Source organism: Tupaia chinensis, unplaced genomic scaffold (assembly GCF_000334495.1).
Source record: "Tupaia chinensis unplaced genomic scaffold, TupChi_1.0 Scaffold144255_1, whole genome shotgun sequence".
Taxonomy (NCBI): Eukaryota; Metazoa; Chordata; class Mammalia; order Scandentia; family Tupaiidae; genus Tupaia; species Tupaia belangeri.
In genome coordinates, this window is record NW_006204113.1 from 5,247,986 (window position 1) to 5,258,533 (window position 10,548).

At 38.6% G+C, this 10,548-nt stretch overlaps 1 pseudogene; it reads left to right on the forward strand.

The window, feature by feature from the left end:
• The first annotated feature begins 7,590 nt into the window (after nt 1–7,590).
• LOC102467886 (isoleucine--tRNA ligase, cytoplasmic-like) overlaps nt 7,591–10,548 on the forward strand; it is a 67,219-nt pseudogene continuing 64,261 nt past the window's right edge.

Below are 10,548 nucleotides of genomic sequence, written 5' to 3' on the forward strand. Positions count from 1 at the left end.
TTGAGCCCTAACACCAATGGCATGCCTAAATTTTCCACAAGTGGAGCTAATTTCTTGTTAAAATTGTTGTCATTCCAAAGACCTCGGTTAAATTGCCCATCTGCACTGGGAATAAATAAAACATAAGCCTCCATTTTATAGTAACACCTACATGCACATCAAAAGATTAATTTTCCCTGAAGAAGATCAGGGGAATTCTCCATGCAGATTTGGAGTGAGGAAGAGTGAAAGGGTTGGATACCAAAGGCTTGGGCAACCTCATAATGTTGCCCGAGGCTGGTTCTGAATTAGAAGCATATTTACCATGTCTGAATGATGTAACTAAGTAGAATCTAAATCAATGTGACTTTAATACAAATGGTGCTCTTTGCCACCTATGTAATATTGTCAGAGTGCTAGACTTGGCAATTCTTCCAGGCCAAGAGATCTGCTGGGTCCCTAACTCATCTTTGGACTGAGAGTCCATTGAGAAATAAAACTTTGGACAGGACACCTGAATGCTTCACTATTCAGCAAATCTGTTTAGCAACTGATTTCTTGGCAAGGGTCCTAAGCAAAGAAAACTGTGAAAATTATAGAAGAGAAAGAAGGAAGAGAAGAAATGACCCTGACTTTGAGAATGAGGGAAACTGAGACACAGGGTAGACAATTATGGAGAAGGTATGGATGATAGGAGAGCATATGTGAATAAATAAGAGGAGTGAAAAATATTGGTATAGGGGCTTAAGGTTACAACTTGTTCTATGTGTTTTCATTGAACCTTCAAAAGATCTTCAGGAGAAAAATATCGTTAGGGCAGGAAACTAGACCCAGTAAAGTTAAGCTTCCTCAAGACAAACATCTAGAAAGTGACAACCCAAAATGAAGTTTTATCTCCTGGGTCCCTGTCTAATATTGCCAGATAAGTTATGCTCTCTTCTGAACAGGAATAAGGATTATAGAACGTTCTGAAATTTAGGTGTTATAATGCTTTATATGGGATATAAAAGTGCTAGAGTAGTCAAGGATGGCTTCCTGGAAAAAGTGAGATTTGAGATAACCTAAGCAGAAAAGAGAGGGAGGAGAAATGACTGAGAGTAGATTTTTGAAAATAGATTGCCTGGGTTTGCACTTCATCACCGTCACTTTTCTGCTATGTGACCTTGGTGGATCAGTTAACTCTTTTGCCCCTCAATTTTCTTATCTGCAAAATGTGTCTGCCTGTTGTGAGCCCAAAGGATTAAGATTTGAAAAGTGTTTAGAACAGTACTAGGCAACTGGACACGTTCAGTAAGTGATAGGGTCACTGTTACCAACTAAGGGACAGTCCGCTCCAGGGGGGCGTGCTTGCTTATCTAGCTTCTCCAGCTTTTAGGACTCACTGAATATCCCATGAAAGCCATGTCCACGGTACTGCAATAAATGACTTAATCTAGGCTCTGCGAAAAACGCACAGACCACCTGAATGTAGTGCCTGAGGTAATACAGTCTAAACTGCAGTGCCAGCTGTGAAGCACTGTTGCCAAAACTGTTTAATCTGAATCTAATAAAGCCTTCAGAAATCATTAAAAGTCCACACTCAGAGTAGTAAACAGAGGACAGAGGAACGAGTAAATGACACTACAAGAAAATAATTAGCCAAATGAAGAATGTGAAACTTTCTACAAGACAATCGACCCACTTATTCAACAAATAATAGAAAAAAAAAGTGAAAAAAAAGGGGAGAAGTGTTTTAGATTAAACATGATTGAAAGAGACTTAAGAGACAGAACAACCAACTCTAATGATGGACCTTTTGTTTACATACCCACTGAACAAATCACTTATAACAAGACACGTTGCAGACAATCATGGACATTCATAGATATAAATGACATTAACAAAATACTGCTAATGCTATTATGTGAGAAAATGACTGTGTAGTTATATAACGGGAACTTTATTTTTATGAAAAGGAAGCCTTGAACAAAGCATTTTGTTTTGTTTTTTACTTTTCACTCAAGAGACTACATTGACAAAAGCAAAAATGAGTGATACAGAGTTTGAGAAGCAACGGCAGCTATTTTAGAATTAAGCTTCCCCTGTCCTTTCCTCAAGACCCTAATAAACCCCACTGAGGACCCTGGGCCTTTGTAGGAGCCAGCATCTTATCTGTGACCTTATTTTATTTGAGACCATCAAATACCTTACCTACAGAGAAGAGCTTAACTCAATGGAGGAGCTAGAAGAAAGATAAAGATAGTGAGAGAAAGATCAGCAGGTAACAGCAGCAATGAGAAGAAGAGTGCAAAAGTGAGGAGAACAAAAATAAATAAATAAAAAATAAGAAAATAGCATAAATGTGGAGGAACATGAGAAGAATGAGGGGAAATTTAAGCAGACAAACTCATGAAAAATTGAGGTTAAAATAACAGTGAGGGCAAAGAATCTAAGAGTCCTAGGATACAACTTTTAAAATGATTAAGATAGTAAATGTTATGTTACATATATTTTGCCACAATTTAAAAGAAAAAAAAGAGAGAGCCTAAAGAGCAACAAAAAAGAAGTTAAAACACTTTAAATAATTGAAGCATTTCAAGAGTCAAACCAGAGCTAACTACAATAATTCCTGGTTTATTCAAAAATCTTACCTCAGTTGCATTGAATTATATTATAGAAACAAAGATTCTCTGATGACAGAACTATGGAAAATAATTCGATGTCTTTATACTGTATCTGCTTCCAAAGGTGTAATATTGCCTTTTTAGAAGTATCTACATGCCCTTCGACCGTGGTTTGAGTCCCAGACCTGGTGGCTTAAACTCACGCTGGGAGTGTGTGTGTGTGTGTGTGTGTGTGTGTGTGTGTGTGCCCAGAATCCTGAGAGGAGAATGGAGGAGAAGGGATTACGGTGGGGCCATCCTCCCTGTAGGGGGTGATTTCTCCATTTCTATCTCTCTGTCTCTCTGTCTTTCTGTCGAACGCACATGCCCTATAGCAAAAATCTCTCCAAAAAAAAAAAAAAAGAAAGAAAAGAAATATCTACATGCCTTTGTACTCATTATCCTCTATCTGGAAGTCACCCTTTTCTCTTCTGAAGTTTCTGAAGTATTCCCACAGTCTTCAGAAGGGACACACACACACACACACACACACACAGAACACATAGATAGTACCCTATTGACGGCTTTCCAATTTCTGTTTATCTCACAAAACTCTACTCAGAATTTTCCAAACCTTTTCTGGGATGTCAGAAACCTTTATAATTACTTGTCCCAGATCAAGACACCTCAACCTGCCCTGTGACATCACTAATAAAGCTCTTACTTAAGATATTTTGACATTTTATTGCATGCTTGGTTCAATAATTATACCATGATTTCTTTAAAATTGGTACTTTTATTTCTATATTTCTAAAACTTAGAATGTTATACCTCATAGATTTCTTGGCAAATTAATCGGCTGAATAAATCGAAGGGAAAAAAATCCTGAGACTGGGCATTGCATGTTTCTTAGTATCTGGCTCTCATACCCCTTGAAAAGCTCTTGCCCCTTGAATCAACCTATCAGTGTCAGTTGAAATTGTCTGTGACATCTAATAAACCAAACATCCTGCCCTGTGCTTATAGAGTGCTGCCTTCAAATATGTAAAAATGTCACGAAAGACAGCCTGCCCTTCTAGAAGAGGATGATTAAGTGCATAATTAAAAATTGATGCAATTTTCTTTGATGCAACAGTATTTCGCTGTTTCTCTTCCTGCAGCATGTAAATGGAGGTGAACACAGAAAGTGGATTGAGTCCCCAGTTTAGGGGCACTTTCTGCCCTCCTTTTTCACTCTGGAAGTAGCAGAGACCTTCATTTTCTTCTCCTGTATTTGAAAGCTGAAAACCATTTAGTTACTAGTTTAATAGGATCTCTGCTCAGATACAGCCTTTATTTTATTCAGGTGCCATGGTGGTTTGAAGTTTCTAGAAATGGATTATGCTGTCTGTAAGACATTCATAGAGGGGCAAGCTTCATAATGGCCTAAGTAGAAAGAACAAAGATTTTTCAAATCCAGAGAACTCTATTTTTTTTTTTGCAACATATGTGTTTCTATAATGTGAAATTTTTAGATCAAATCTTAGTAATCCCAATCACATTAAAAATATAGTAAAGAACAAATTATGTAGACATAAGTTTGGTTTTTGTGTTAAGTGACACTTCTCCTGCTACCCATGTTTTCTCCTTCAATTTCAGATTTTTACTTACCAGATTCTTTAAAAGGAGAGAATATTTATTTCTTGCCTCCTGGAACTCTAAAAAACTGCATACTAGGGAGGAAGAGATTTAGAAAACAAGAGATGGGGCAAAAAATATTATAAAGAAAAAGTAATAATAGAATCAATACGAAAAGGTTTGGTTTTTATCCATAGGATTCTGCCACTGGGCGATTCATTTATCATCATTGTGGGGCTTCCTTCCTTCTTGCTTCCTTCCTTTTATCCTTCCCTCCCTCCTTCCCCTCTTCTTCCCTTTCTTCTTTTAAAAATAAATTGGTATAGTTAAGGTATGAGCAACTGACTAATTCATATCATACTGTTTGTATAATATATTAAGTGAAATACATAAAACGGTAGAAAAATACAGTAGAACCTAGGCCTTAAAATGAACTTATTGCCCCAAATATTGTGATTTTTTTTATCACTACAGGAAATGCATGCCATCTCTTTGAGTCGCACTTTCTCTCTGTCAAATGTTTATCACCTTGCACGCATTATGAGTTTTGACAAGAATTGCGGTCTGAGATAGGATAGCTGTGACCAAAGGAAGAAGTGCCACTTGGAGATTAGGGCAAAACATGCTTTATAGGGAGAATAGTAGGCGAAGTGGGCTTCTTTAGGTGGATTAAGTTTCTATTTTTTTGTTTTGTTTTTGCCAGAGGGTGCATGCACTCTCTGGAGACAAAGAGAGAGAGAGAGAGAGAGAGAGAGAGAACCCCCTCCCCAGGAATATACACATCACAATTCCTTCTTCTCCATTTTTTCTCCTTTCAGGATTTTGGGCATGTGTGCAAAAGTGCCCAGTGTATTTCTCAAGCTGCTGCGTTCATGAGTCAACTGCATGATCAGCTATTTGAGATCTAGCTGCCTTAACCACCATGCTTCTGATGGAGTAGAGTAAGTTTAGTAGAGGAGATGGGAGTTGGGGAGAGCATATTTCAGGGGCTGGGAGGGTAACTTAGAATTCCATCAAAAACAGGCAACACTTGAGTTGTTTGGAAAAGAGTTTTTTTAAAAATTAAGAAAATGATAATGTCTTTATTTGTTTTTTTTTCCCTCATCTAGTAAAAGGGCAAAAAAAAATGTGTCTTAGAGAGATGTGCAATGATCAAATGTGAACAAGAAATCATAAAGTGAAAAAAAAATCTCATCAGAGTTGAAATGAAAGACTATCAGGCATTCTTGTTATTAGTTCAACATATAAGGAGAAGAGAATAAAGGCAATTAAACTGTAAATAGAACCCCGCTTACATTTGGCCTTTCAATATATTCCGCTCTGTGCTGCCTCTTTCTGCAGCATTGATTGGGTATTGTTAACCTTTATCTATCTCTTGTTTACGTTTCTCTATTAGGGCCAAACATCAATATGAAGCTTTTAGAAAGGACAGAGGCAACCAACAAAGAGACACTGGGAAAAGGTCAAAAATTTCTGAGCAGAGTTTGTGCTGCTCTCAGCCAAGCCTGGGAAAACAGGCTCCACCTGAGACTAAGGAGGAGTCTCAGAGGCTGGCATCCCTGGTGCCTGACGTTTGGAAAGAGTAATCTAGGCAGCAATTAGCAGCACCCGTCAGGGCTAAAGGAGACTCTTCTAGGGCACAGATAGATGCGAAGAGAGTGGGAGGTACAGGGCAGAGTGTGGAATGGGCAGTCAGATCCAGGAGGAGGAACACTGAGCTGTGCCTACCAGTGCCTGGCACTGTACCCTACACCTTTCTTCCCCAACCTGGCTCTGTTCTGCAAGGTGGAAGTACAAATGTTCAATTCAAATGGAAGGAAATCGAGACCTCGAGAGGTAAGTGAATTGTTCCAACACCCACAGTGGCAAAACTCTGCTTGGAGTTTGAAATCCTACATGTGCATCTGAGAAACAAGAAATTCTGTCCTTTGCAAAGTCTGGTATGTGTCATGTGTCCTTAGAAACCATACAAATTTGGCAGTGCTTTCTTTTCTATTGTGTATTATAAAAATAAATTAGAGGCCAGCGGGTGGCATAGTGGTTAATCACTGGACTCCCATATGACCCGCTGCAGTTCGAGTTTGGTATAGTTAAGGTATGAGCAACTGACTAATTCATATCATACTGTTTGTATAATATATTAAGTGAAATACATAAAACGGTAGAAAAATACAGTAGAACCTAGGCCTTAAAATGAACTTATTGCCCCAAATATTGTGATTTTTTTTATCACTACAGGAAATGCATGCCATCTCTTTGAGTCGCACTTTCTCTCTGTCAAATGTTTATCACCTTGCACGCATTATGAGTTTTGACAAGAATTGCGGTCTGAGATAGGATAGCTGTGACCAAAGGAAGAAGTGCCACTTGGAGATTAGGGCAAAACATGCTTTATAGGGAGAATAGTAGGCGAAGTGGGCTTCTTTAGGTGGATTAAGTTTCTATTTTTTTGTTTTGTTTTTGCCAGAGGGTGCATGCACTCTCTGGAGACAAAGAGAGAGAGAGAGAGAGAGAGAGAGAGAACCCCCTCCCCAGGAATATACACATCACAATTCCTTCTTCTCCATTTTTTCTCCTTTCAGGATTTTGGGCATGTGTGCAAAAGTGCCCAGTGTATTTCTCAAGCTGCTGCGTTCATGAGTCAACTGCATGATCAGCTATTTGAGATCTAGCTGCCTTAACCACCATGCTTCTGATGGAGTAGAGTAAGTTTAGTAGAGGAGATGGGAGTTGGGGAGAGCATATTTCAGGGGCTGGGAGGGTAACTTAGAATTCCATCAAAAACAGGCAACACTTGAGTTGTTTGGAAAAGAGTTTTTTTAAAAATTAAGAAAATGATAATGTCTTTATTTGTTTTTTTTTCCCTCATCTAGTAAAAGGGCAAAAAAAAAATGTGTCTTAGAGAGATGTGCAATGATCAAATGTGAACAAGAAATCATAAAGTGAAAAAAAAATCTCATCAGAGTTGAAATGAAAGACTATCAGGCATTCTTGTTATTAGTTCAACATATAAGGAGAAGAGAATAAAGGCAATTAAACTGTAAATAGAACCCCGCTTACATTTGGCCTTTCAATATATTCCGCTCTGTGCTGCCTCTTTCTGCAGCATTGATTGGGTATTGTTAACCTTTATCTATCTCTTGTTTACGTTTCTCTATTAGGGCCAAACATCAATATGAAGCTTTTAGAAAGGACAGAGGCAACCAACAAAGAGACACTGGGAAAAGGTCAAAAATTTCTGAGCAGAGTTTGTGCTGCTCTCAGCCAAGCCTGGGAAAACAGGCTCCACCTGAGACTAAGGAGGAGTCTCAGAGGCTGGCATCCCTGGTGCCTGACGTTTGGAAAGAGTAATCTAGGCAGCAATTAGCAGCACCCGTCAGGGCTAAAGGAGACTCTTCTAGGGCACAGATAGATGCGAAGAGAGTGGGAGGTACAGGGCAGAGTGTGGAATGGGCAGTCAGATCCAGGAGGAGGAACACTGAGCTGTGCCTACCAGTGCCTGGCACTGTACCCTACACCTTTCTTCCCCAACCTGGCTCTGTTCTGCAAGGTGGAAGTACAAATGTTCAATTCAAATGGAAGGAAATCGAGACCTCGAGAGGTAAGTGAATTGTTCCAACACCCACAGTGGCAAAACTCTGCTTGGAGTTTGAAATCCTACATGTGCATCTGAGAAACAAGAAATTCTGTCCTTTGCAAAGTCTGGTATGTGTCATGTGTCCTTAGAAACCATACAAATTTGGCAGTGCTTTCTTTTCTATTGTGTATTATAAAAATAAATTAGAGGCCAGCGGGTGGCATAGTGGTTAATCACTGGACTCCCATATGACCCGCTGCAGTTCGAGTCCAAAACCAGGATGCTTGAAAAATCATGCAGGCATGTGTGTGTGAATGCCCAAAATCCCAGGAGGAGAAAGGAGAAAAAGGGACTGTGGCATGGCCATCCCTGCTTGGGGGTGATTTCTCACTTTGCCTCTTACTGCCTCTCTCAGGGCAGTGCACAAGCCCTATGCAAAAACATAAAAAGAAAAAAAAAAGTATGTTTTCAAATGCTGAATTATAATCTAATAATAATTAAAATATTGAATATACTTTCTCTCTTCTGTCTTCTCATCACCTCTATCCAGATTATCTGTGCTACAGTCCTACTATATTGAGCTAAGCCTTGGCCATATCTGAGTACAAAGAGCAGTTAAGGACTGCAGGTCCATTTCTGACTACTAACACCAACACTGCTCTAATACTAGTACTTAGAAGCTACTCATGCAGATTTTAATGAACCTTGGACTTGATCCCAGATCTATCTCACTATAGACCCTATAGCCTTAATTATTTTGCTAAAGCACCTGCAAATTTGTTCAATGATATTTGTTTTGCCTTCTTGAGCATCAGATGCAAAAATAAAGGAAAATAGCACTAGAAAATTGAAGTTGTGGTAGTGGACAACTTCCTCCTCACCACTGAGAGCAGAAAAGAAAGAAAGTAGCCTCAGAGCAACTAAAGGACTGTGGACAGACCTGTGTGTAATTTTGCTTCCTGGGCATGGCTTAGCAACAAGTATGAAGAAAACTCATCACAGTTCTTTAAAGGAGGCTTGAAAAGTTGCTCAAGAACATGCAGTGCATGGGTCCAACACTGTCTATGCATATGTCAAAAAGTGATCTTGTCAGGCCATGTGGCCTGGCCCCTTGGTCCAGTCATTCTGATGGTTGCAGTGATGGCATTGCTGGTGGGTTGACCCCGGTCAGGGGGGATCTGAGTGTTTGATTGCAGGCATAAATAACCAGTAAGAGTTCTTCTACCAGTCCTTATGTTATGTAGACAAAAATCCAAATACATCTCAGAGTTGCATATTTTAAGTTGGCTGGGTTGTGCTACAGCTTGGTGACAGGTTTCTTCTTGATCAAGGGAGAAATAAAGGAGGCTTCTAATATATATTCTTACTCATAACTAACTTTATATTTAAATGTCTCATGGATAGGTGAGTGGGTGGTGATTGTGTCTGCTACATGCTATATAAAGATCTGGCTTCTAAATACTCCCTGAGCCCTGAAAAGCAATCTTTATACAACTTATCCTTATCTTAAAGCATTGCCACTAATTAAAATGCAAATATCTGTAAATGGGAAAATATATTAAACTGTGTTGGTCCTTAGCAAGTTAGTACTAATGTAGCTATGGGATTGCTTTTTTTTCTTCCTGCCTAGTTGCCATTAGCTTTCTATTAGTAATAAAAATATATCAGATCTGAATAAAGACTTAAAAGAGAGGAACAGAAATGGAGCCTTGACTAAGAAGCTCTGGCATGGACACACTGATGGAATGTCTCAGAAAATTTTAGAAATAAGGATAGTAGTGTTTTTTCTTCAGATTATATTAAATGCCAAAAAGTTTTCTGGTTCCTCATTCATCTGTCCACTCATGCATCTATCCTTCCAACCACCCATCCATCAATTCAGTAAGTACTTAATTATTACTGAGTTGATCTCTGTGAATCCAATCTAGAAAGAGACAATTTTTCTGCCCTTAAGGAGTTTAATGTCATGGTTGAGGACACAAGTATTCAGAGAACAATGATAAAAATTGGAAAAAGTTATCAATGTGGTAAGGGAATCCATGAATTTACTTCAAGTAGATTCCTTGTCACGTAGCTGTGGGAAAGTCATATAATGTATTTCACTTAATCTTCATACTAGTCCTGCATGATACGTTTTAACCTAATTTTTATAGATAAATAAGGCTCAAGAAATATAGCTTCCATTCATTATAATGGCAAGAACAACTGATCACCATTCATTAATCATCAACCCGCTTACATGTGTCAATGAAATGTCTAAAGACACAAAACAAATAAGATATTGAGTTTGAATTAACAGTGCTGTTGACTCTGAATTCATAGTTGATCCCACATACTCTACTTTGTTTTGTTATTTATTTATTTATTTATTTTACATTTTTAAATACATTCAATCACATTATTTAGCTTACAAGGTGATCATTTCAATATAAGAACATTTCTTCCCGGTCGAGTTGATAAAAATATAACAACACTACCTCCCTGTCTCAACAATGCTGTCTTCGTGTCCCTACTCCATATGTTCTTTCCCAGGCCCCACTCCTCCACACACACCACATCTGGCATTCACATCCACCTCTTGTGTTTGTACATCCTTTAACCCGTCAGTTTCAGTTATAGAGTGTGGACATTCGGTATATATTAAGTGGGGACATACAGAGTCTCTCCTTCATAGCCTGGCTTGCTTCACTCAGCAGTAAATCTTCTATATTTCTCCACTTTCTGTCAAAAGCCAGGGTTTTTTTTTTTTTTTTTTTTTTTTTTTTATAGCGTAAGATTATCAATCAAATGATC